Consider the following 8,101-nt stretch of genomic DNA (forward strand, 5'->3'; position numbering starts at 1 on the left):
TGATATTTTATTAGAGCTCAAAGGACAATATAAATGACGAACTGAGACAGTTTTTGAAAGATGAGAATAGTCTACCTACAACCCTCCAAGAGGCTATACAGCAGGTAATGTAAAATATTTAACTTACGTTGATAATTTTTAAAGATACTTAACAATGCATCACCTTTCTCAATAGCATTTAAAAATTATTTTTAACACTTTTATTTGTAATGGTGGTAAGACTATTTGTCAAAAGATATTTTTTTTTTTTATATTCTACCGTAGACAAAAGTTTTGGCACCCAAAGAATTTGTGTAAATGTCATTAAGAATTATCTTTAACATTTCATTAAAAAAATAGTAATACAAAGATATTATTAAACGTTATAATGTAATTTTTTATTTTTGGAGACGGTTATACAAATTATTCGTATAGATCTATGTTTGTGTGTCCGTGCGTTGTGTGCAATAAATACGGTTCTATACTAGTACACTTTAAACTAGAGCAATTCTAGAAAATTTTTGAAAGATGTACAAATTTAATAAATTAAAATAGAATACTTTTTAGCGTGTTAATCTTAGAAACTTTTTTTAATTGTAGGTATGCAAGGAAAGGGTAGTTCTCTATAACATTGGTTATTCATGGAGTCAAGTAACTTTCAAAAAACCTTGCGAAATCTTAGCTATTCCACTAGGTAACTTTAGAAAAAAAGGTATAGTTTTGAACAAAGGAGATCCACTTCTTCAATTTTTAAATCATCAGTAAGTATTTTCATATAAAAATTTATGATAGACAATTTTAACAATACAAATTTTTTTCAGCATTCAAAAGTATAGAGAGAATGGAATCATTTCTCGAAAAAAAAACGAAAATCGGGCCAAATTCGGTATTAAAAAAGAAGTTTCATTTACATCATTAGGTCTTTCTGAAGTCACTCCACTGTTTGTGTTTTTATTAAGTGGATTTTCCCTAAGTCTAATCATATTTTTGTATGAGAAATGTCACAGACAGATCGTAAAGTATTTTGTAAAAAAATCATGTAGAAGAATCAAGAAACTTAAAAAACCGAAGAAAAACAACCGTTTGTATAATGATGGAAAGCCTTTTTCAATTTATTCTCAGTACAGAGAGCCACAGCCACGCCCTTTGTGGCCTTATACCCCATAAGAAGATTGTAGTGGTACAGTAAACAACAAAAATAAATTTTTAAATGATATACTTTTAATAAGAGTTACCTCATAAGCTGTTAGTTTACCATACACGAATAAAATTGAAAAAGTAATCATGAGTAGAAAAGAGTAGTTTTTGTATCATGTGCGCAAAGAAAAGATATCTCCCTCAGAAGCCGAGATTTATGTATATTAGTTATTAACTTGCAAAACTCGTTTTTCTGCTTAATTATGCCATAGATTTAACGCTCATGGTAAGAAAATTACTCCTAAATATAGATTTTCTACTGACCTGTACCAACTACATACATATTTCTCCACGACATTTTGCAATAATTCTAGGTTAATAAATTTAAAATATATTGGAGCTAGACTCACTGAAATTTTAATTGATAATTTTAATCGTAATTGATTTCATTGTCCTTGTTTTTTAAGCGATACCAGTAGAATTTAATAGTATTTATTGATTTACAGTTTACAATTACAGATGAGCCACTATGTTCAAGACTTTCTTTAAAAACTGTATATATATGTATACTACTTACACAACATATACATATCAATGTGTCACTCAAACTTATGAAGCTCTCCACACGAACCTATATATTTGACCGGAAATGTTTCTGATTTTATTGTACGGAGAACTGGAAGTTGGGCCTCCTAAAATATCAAGTGATTTATTTGTAGTAATCAAAGGAGTGCTTGGTTCTTGACGAATTTAAAAAAAAAAAAAAGAAACATCATCTTAAAATGCAGGGCTGTAATCTAAAACTTCAAATAGAATAGCTATATTTAATGATTATTATGTCATTTGGATTCAAACTGATCAGACATTGAGGGTGATTCCACCGTCAGATGGCAAAAATGTGCCAGGTGGCTTCTGCAAGGCACCTTACGGAGGGTCAAGGCACAGTGTGTCAGATGAGCCACTATGTTCAAGACTTTCTTTAGAAACTGTGTATATATGTATATTACTCACACAACATATACATATCGATGTGTCACTCAAACTTATGAAGCTCACAGACGTGAGATTCCGAGCCAGTGATTGGCTGATTAGGATTGTGTGTGTGTTGGTCCTGAGTACAGCAAACAGAAGAGCCAATCAAAAGAAGCTCCTGCATCTGACACACTGTGCCCTGACCCTCTGTGAAGTGCCTATAAGTGCTTATAGGAACATTTCAAAATTATTCATAATTCACATAATTACTTGACTTATGAAGGTTAAATAAAAAATGTAAGGATTCAATTATTTTGAAAAATAATTATTGTTCGTATATTTTTTATTCTACAATACAAGATCTGCAGTTAAAAATTCGCAAAGTCCTATATTTTTTCATTAAATGTTAATTATGAGTTAAATGTTAAATAAAAGTAAGTGTTTATAATACTTTTAGTGTTATGCAGTGAATGAATTTGTAATTTTCATAAAAGTGTTAAAATAAATATTATAAGAGTTCATTAGTTTGAATTTTTTTTATTTATCCTCTATATTCTTTTTTTTTACTTTAGTTATTTACCAAAGAACATGGTGAAAAAGTAGGAAGGTAAATAATTTATTTTTTTTTAAATACGAAGACAGAAAGTTCAATTAGAATTCGATGGAAAAATTACAGAAAATAATGTTCAATTGTTACAAGCACATGCTAATAAGATTAAAATTTTAACTCCCTTGTGAGTAGTGTTTAGCCGTCATATAAAATGTTTGCTCATTAAAAATGTATTGGTCAAGAAATTCTTAGTTGTACACTGTATACATGTTAATATACTATTTATTGCATTAAAAAATTGTTGTGTTAAAAGAAAAACCGTCATCTTTGTATTTTTTAATTATGCTTTTGTTTTTCTAAATTTTATTTTAAATTTTTCATTGTGTAGTATTATATCTCTGTTTCACTAAATTGGATCGTATTTTAAATAATATATTTAAAAAAGTATTTTTTTGTCAGGTACTTCGTATTAAAAATAAAAATTTTTAATTCTTAGAAAAATTAACTTATAACATCAATGATCTTAGCTTACTTCAACCTTAACAAAATACTTTTTATTGTTTGGCGGATGTTATTTAAAGGAGTTATAGTGCAGAAAAATAAGTAACAAACTGGACAGTTTTTGTCACTGTCAATTATGAGGAAAAAAGAGGTGGCTGAAAAAAAACTAAAATAATTCTTCAATAGTTACTATTCTAATTTTCTTTAATAATATTTTTTATAGGCATTTAAATCTTGCATATAAATATTTTTTCTAAAACTGTTGTTTGGCATAACATTTTAGCCTTGTCAAATAACTTAAAATCTGTGAAACCATTTGTAACAACAAAATCAAGAGAAAATTTTGTTATAAATTATCCTACGGTACCTACTAGATTACAAAAATTTTTTTAGTAGACTTTCCAACTATAAGTATCTCGATTGAGTGTAGGATAAAAAAAATAGCACTTGATATTATTATAAAGAAAATCGACAACTGTATAAATGTAATACTCAACTTATTTTATGAAGTGTTCGAATTTTAATTTTATTTTCTGTATTAATATGATAAAAACTATGAGATCTCAAAGTAATTTTAGTTGACTATTTGTGAATAAAATAAATTAGACAGTATAATGACATTATTCATTACATCTCTTTTTTATATTATCTTTTAGTTACTGTAACCATAAATCGACATTTATAAGGTTGATCACAGTCTATTTATGAATAGCTGGAGCATATAAATACAAGACATTGTCCGAGTCAAGCCACGCCTCAGCCTTATCCGAATCATTCTTATCTGGAATCTTACATATTAAGGTGATTTCTCGGGAAGCGTTTTCGTCCTCACCTTCTTTAACTATCTTTATGCCCGTAACTAAAACGAATTTACCACTGACCTGAAAATTAAACATACTTTTCTCACCAACATATTTTATTATCATAAAATAATTTTCATGCGTGTAAATAAAATAGTATTATGAAACATCCAACGGGTTTAATATTTCATTTATACCTATTGGCTCATAAAATTTCTTGACGAAGTATAGCATAAGACTAGTCAGCACATACTTTTTTAATTTTAGTCAAGCATTTAACACGAGTAAAATTTAATACTTAAAAAGTAAAACCAGACAATGACTTAGACAAAGAATTTCTGTACTTACGTTGACGTTAAGCGTATTCGGAACAAATGTAGTAGAATCTATTCCCTGTAGATGGGTGCCCTGCAAATACGCCACTTTATTGAATTTTCGAGTAATGTTAAGAAATCGAGATATTCGTCTTTAATTGATCGTTTCCTCACCTCATCATTATCGGCGGCTGAGATACGAGGATCATCCTTAGATATCGGCTCAATCTCCAACTGCCTCGTCTCTTGGGAAGTGTTGCTGGGAGATGTAATCTCGTGACCCGCTAACATTGTTGAATTGGGATTTTCAATATCTGATGGTATATTTAGACCCGGGTCGTCGTCATATGATTCCAGTGTTTCGTCAGACATTTTGATAAAAATACTATTGTGACGTGGCTTTTTCGATTGACAAAAAAATAAAGGCACGAATTGCGGTTAAAGTAACTTTATTGTAACCTCTTGAGACAAGTAGGGCGTGTCTCTAACGGCTCTAGATAATATACCCGACTTACCAAAGATTAGTAAGACTCGACTAACTTCGCTTTTCTTCTCTATTTTACTAGCTTCTCTCGTCTATTCCCCCACCTTTGAAAATTTAGGCCGAAAAAAGCGCACAGGTATTGCAATAAGAGTTGGGGTACAGATGAGGCAAATAAACAATACTTGCCGCCAATCTCACAAAAGTTGAAGAACTTGACAAATAGTAAAGATACACAGTGAGTATGCGATGTCGTCTTGCCATTAAGAGTTATATCGGTAGAAAAAAATTTACATTAGTGACATAGTTGACAAATGAAATAAAATAAAAATAATTTTAATGAATAAAATTTGTCTATTTTTATTATTTAAAAGCGGTTATGAATAGTACCAACAAACTAGGATTATATTGATTATAGAAGTCAGTAAGAATGAGATCAATTGTTACTTCGTCGGAAATTACTTCCTATCACAATATGGTCCACAATCTTTAAAGATTAAGTCAACTTGCTGTCAGATCTTACACGAATAAATTCTCACGGTTACAGTTTTGATCGTTTTATTATGAAGAGAAACTGTTTTGACCTTCAATGCTAAATCATTTTTTTTTCTCCTCAAATCGACGCTTCTATCAAGCACAACGAATTTGCTATAAAGTAAAAAACGATTATGCTTTATTATGTGTTTGCACATCAGTTTAAAAAAAAGGTAAAATCCAATAAAACAAATCGATGTATAAAATGTCGATGTAATTAGCATGTAATATTAATTATTTCACTTGAAAACGGATTAAATATACTTCTTCTTTAAACGAAATCCTAACTTTAAGCCTGTGGTCAACATCATACTTTAATTTTTTTTGGTTTTTCCTTAACACTACATTGACATCAAGTATAAAAAAAGTACACACACCAACGAATAGCTGATTTGTGATTTTATTCAAACACCCAAAAAAAGCGTTCGATCAATACCATGATGTACTTACAAATGGGTCAGCGATTGATCCAGTAATCAGATCATAGGAAAAATAAATGTCGAACAAAAGCAGGTGCAGGACCTACACAAAGAATTGTAAATATATTATGAGCAGAGCTGCGTAGAAGAAGGTGGTAAAATTAAATTGTCATCGACATTAACGCGTCAGTACTGACACGCGATATTTAAGAGAATAAGCTTCTCTTCCTCTGCTCAATTCTATATATATAGGGTCGCTTTTTGGTTTTATGCTGGAAAGTACAGATAAGATATTGAAAAGTGGTTAAAACTTTGAACGTTAAAAAAGGAAACGTTTCCAAAAGCGTAGCGTGCGTTCTAATTATTTATGTTTTTAACCGCAAGAGAAGAAAGTAGGTGCTTCGAGGGACGGTCCTGTATGTATTTATACCATTCGTTAATGTATCTACAGATGAGGATGTGTTGGCACATTTTCTTAATTTTACTTGTACTTAAAGGTCGGAGCTTTAAAAAATTTTTCTATGTAGAAGTTAATGTAAAAAGGATCATTAATGTTCAAATTGACATATATATGCGCTTTGCAGACAACAATTTTAGCTAACCGACAAGTGAAATCGCATACGGTATAGGTAAAGCGTGTGCAACTCTTGTTTTAACCCTCAATTATATGTATATGTATAAATTTTACAACCATTTTTGAGAACTGTTTTCAAAGTGTAAAAGTCTCAAGTTTCTACAACTTATGACATTTCATGAATACCGGCCTTCTAAAAAATAAAAAATACTCCTTTAATTGTACAACCTTATTTTAAGATACATTTACCTTGATGGTAGTTATTTTAAGTCTTATAGCTTTACATAAAAATAATACATTATTATGTATTCATAGAAAGAAAGGCAGAAGATCTTAATAAATTGCTTTTGACCTTTTTGCTTTGTATGAAAATACTTTTCACATATTTAAATCAGATATAAGCCAAAAAATTATATATTATTATTCAGCAGATGTCCCACTGATAATGAAGCAAATTATACAACAACGAAGGCCAATGACTTTCAGCCTTTTTTCTGGCATTACCAATTACCTGCTTTTTTTATAAAAAAAAAAACTTTAGTTATAATAAGTAACATAAAGTTCAAGCACCCATTTAAGTACAGACAGTACTTATTAAATTATAGAACATTTTTTAGTGGTGCAAAAATTTTATGATAGCACTGCTATTAAAATTTAAAAAAAATTACAAGGAAACACATTCATGCTTTATATCTTATATAATAAAACTATTGAGCATATTAATATCCACAGCAGTTATTGAACACCGAATGTCTAAATTGCATAAAAAACAGGGAAATCATTTCATGTTAGAAGTTTGATCCATTCTTAAATTCTACTTCTACTAGTAAATCTATCATATTATAAAGCGCCAAAAATCTATGATGTATAGTTTATAGAAAAAAAATTTTTATTTAAGAAGAATCCAATTGAATACCGTATACTGGTACAAAACATCAAGTTCTAATTACATGCACACATATTTGGATTTGGTACGCTAATGATACATCGATTTTTTTTAAATGAGAAACATGAACAAATTGACGTACAGCTAATTAACTGATGTAAATGAATGAGAAAATTATTTAATAAACAGCTACAGTTGCTGACTAATTTTTTACGTTACTAAAAAACTTTAACAGTTAAATATTTCGAAAAATGATAATATTCATTAAAGAAATGTTACTTGTTACATACAGTGTATCTCCAATTAAAAGTAGCTTGAAGCCTATATGGTGCATTACTTTGAAATTCTGTCATGTATTGGTTTCTTTGCCACTTGTCCTACGACGATTGGCTTCTGTTTTGTTTGTTTTGAGAAATACAAATAAAACAAGGAGAAGTTGGGAAGGGGTTGACTGTATGTCGATGGGTGTGACTTTTCTCTCACTTAACGGCCAGAAAGTTTTGGTATAGTGGGAAAAGGAATCCCAAACCCTTTTAAGCCGTGGCGTAGCCAGGATGACCAGATCTGATAACTAACAGCCAAATTGGCGATTTTTGACCAACCATCGCGTAAAATTTTTTTATATTTTGCACTTAGATATTTTTTGGTAACTTTACCTAAAGCTCCCCAGTATAAACTCAGCGTCAAGCAAATACATGTACTTTTTATTGTATAAAATATTGAAGGCCAAGCGCCCACTTAATAATTACGATTGAACATTTCTGAAGTTCGTTTTTAGCTGTAGCTGTAGGATAGGCGAATCCTGTGGTTCTGAAACTTGGCTCAAGGAATCGAGAAAGTAAAATCAGTGCTTCATGTGCCTAGTACCTCAGGGTGGTTCTCAAACGAATCCAATATTTTATTTATGTCTATATAAATTTTTATTTTGTGGTTGGTTGATTGACGATTCTTTTA

This window comes from Copidosoma floridanum, unplaced genomic scaffold (genome assembly GCF_036245765.1).
Source record: "Copidosoma floridanum isolate Cflo_tuat_1 unplaced genomic scaffold, Cflo_Japanese_pri ptg000036l, whole genome shotgun sequence".
NCBI classification, from domain to species: domain Eukaryota; kingdom Metazoa; phylum Arthropoda; class Insecta; order Hymenoptera; family Encyrtidae; genus Copidosoma; species Copidosoma floridanum.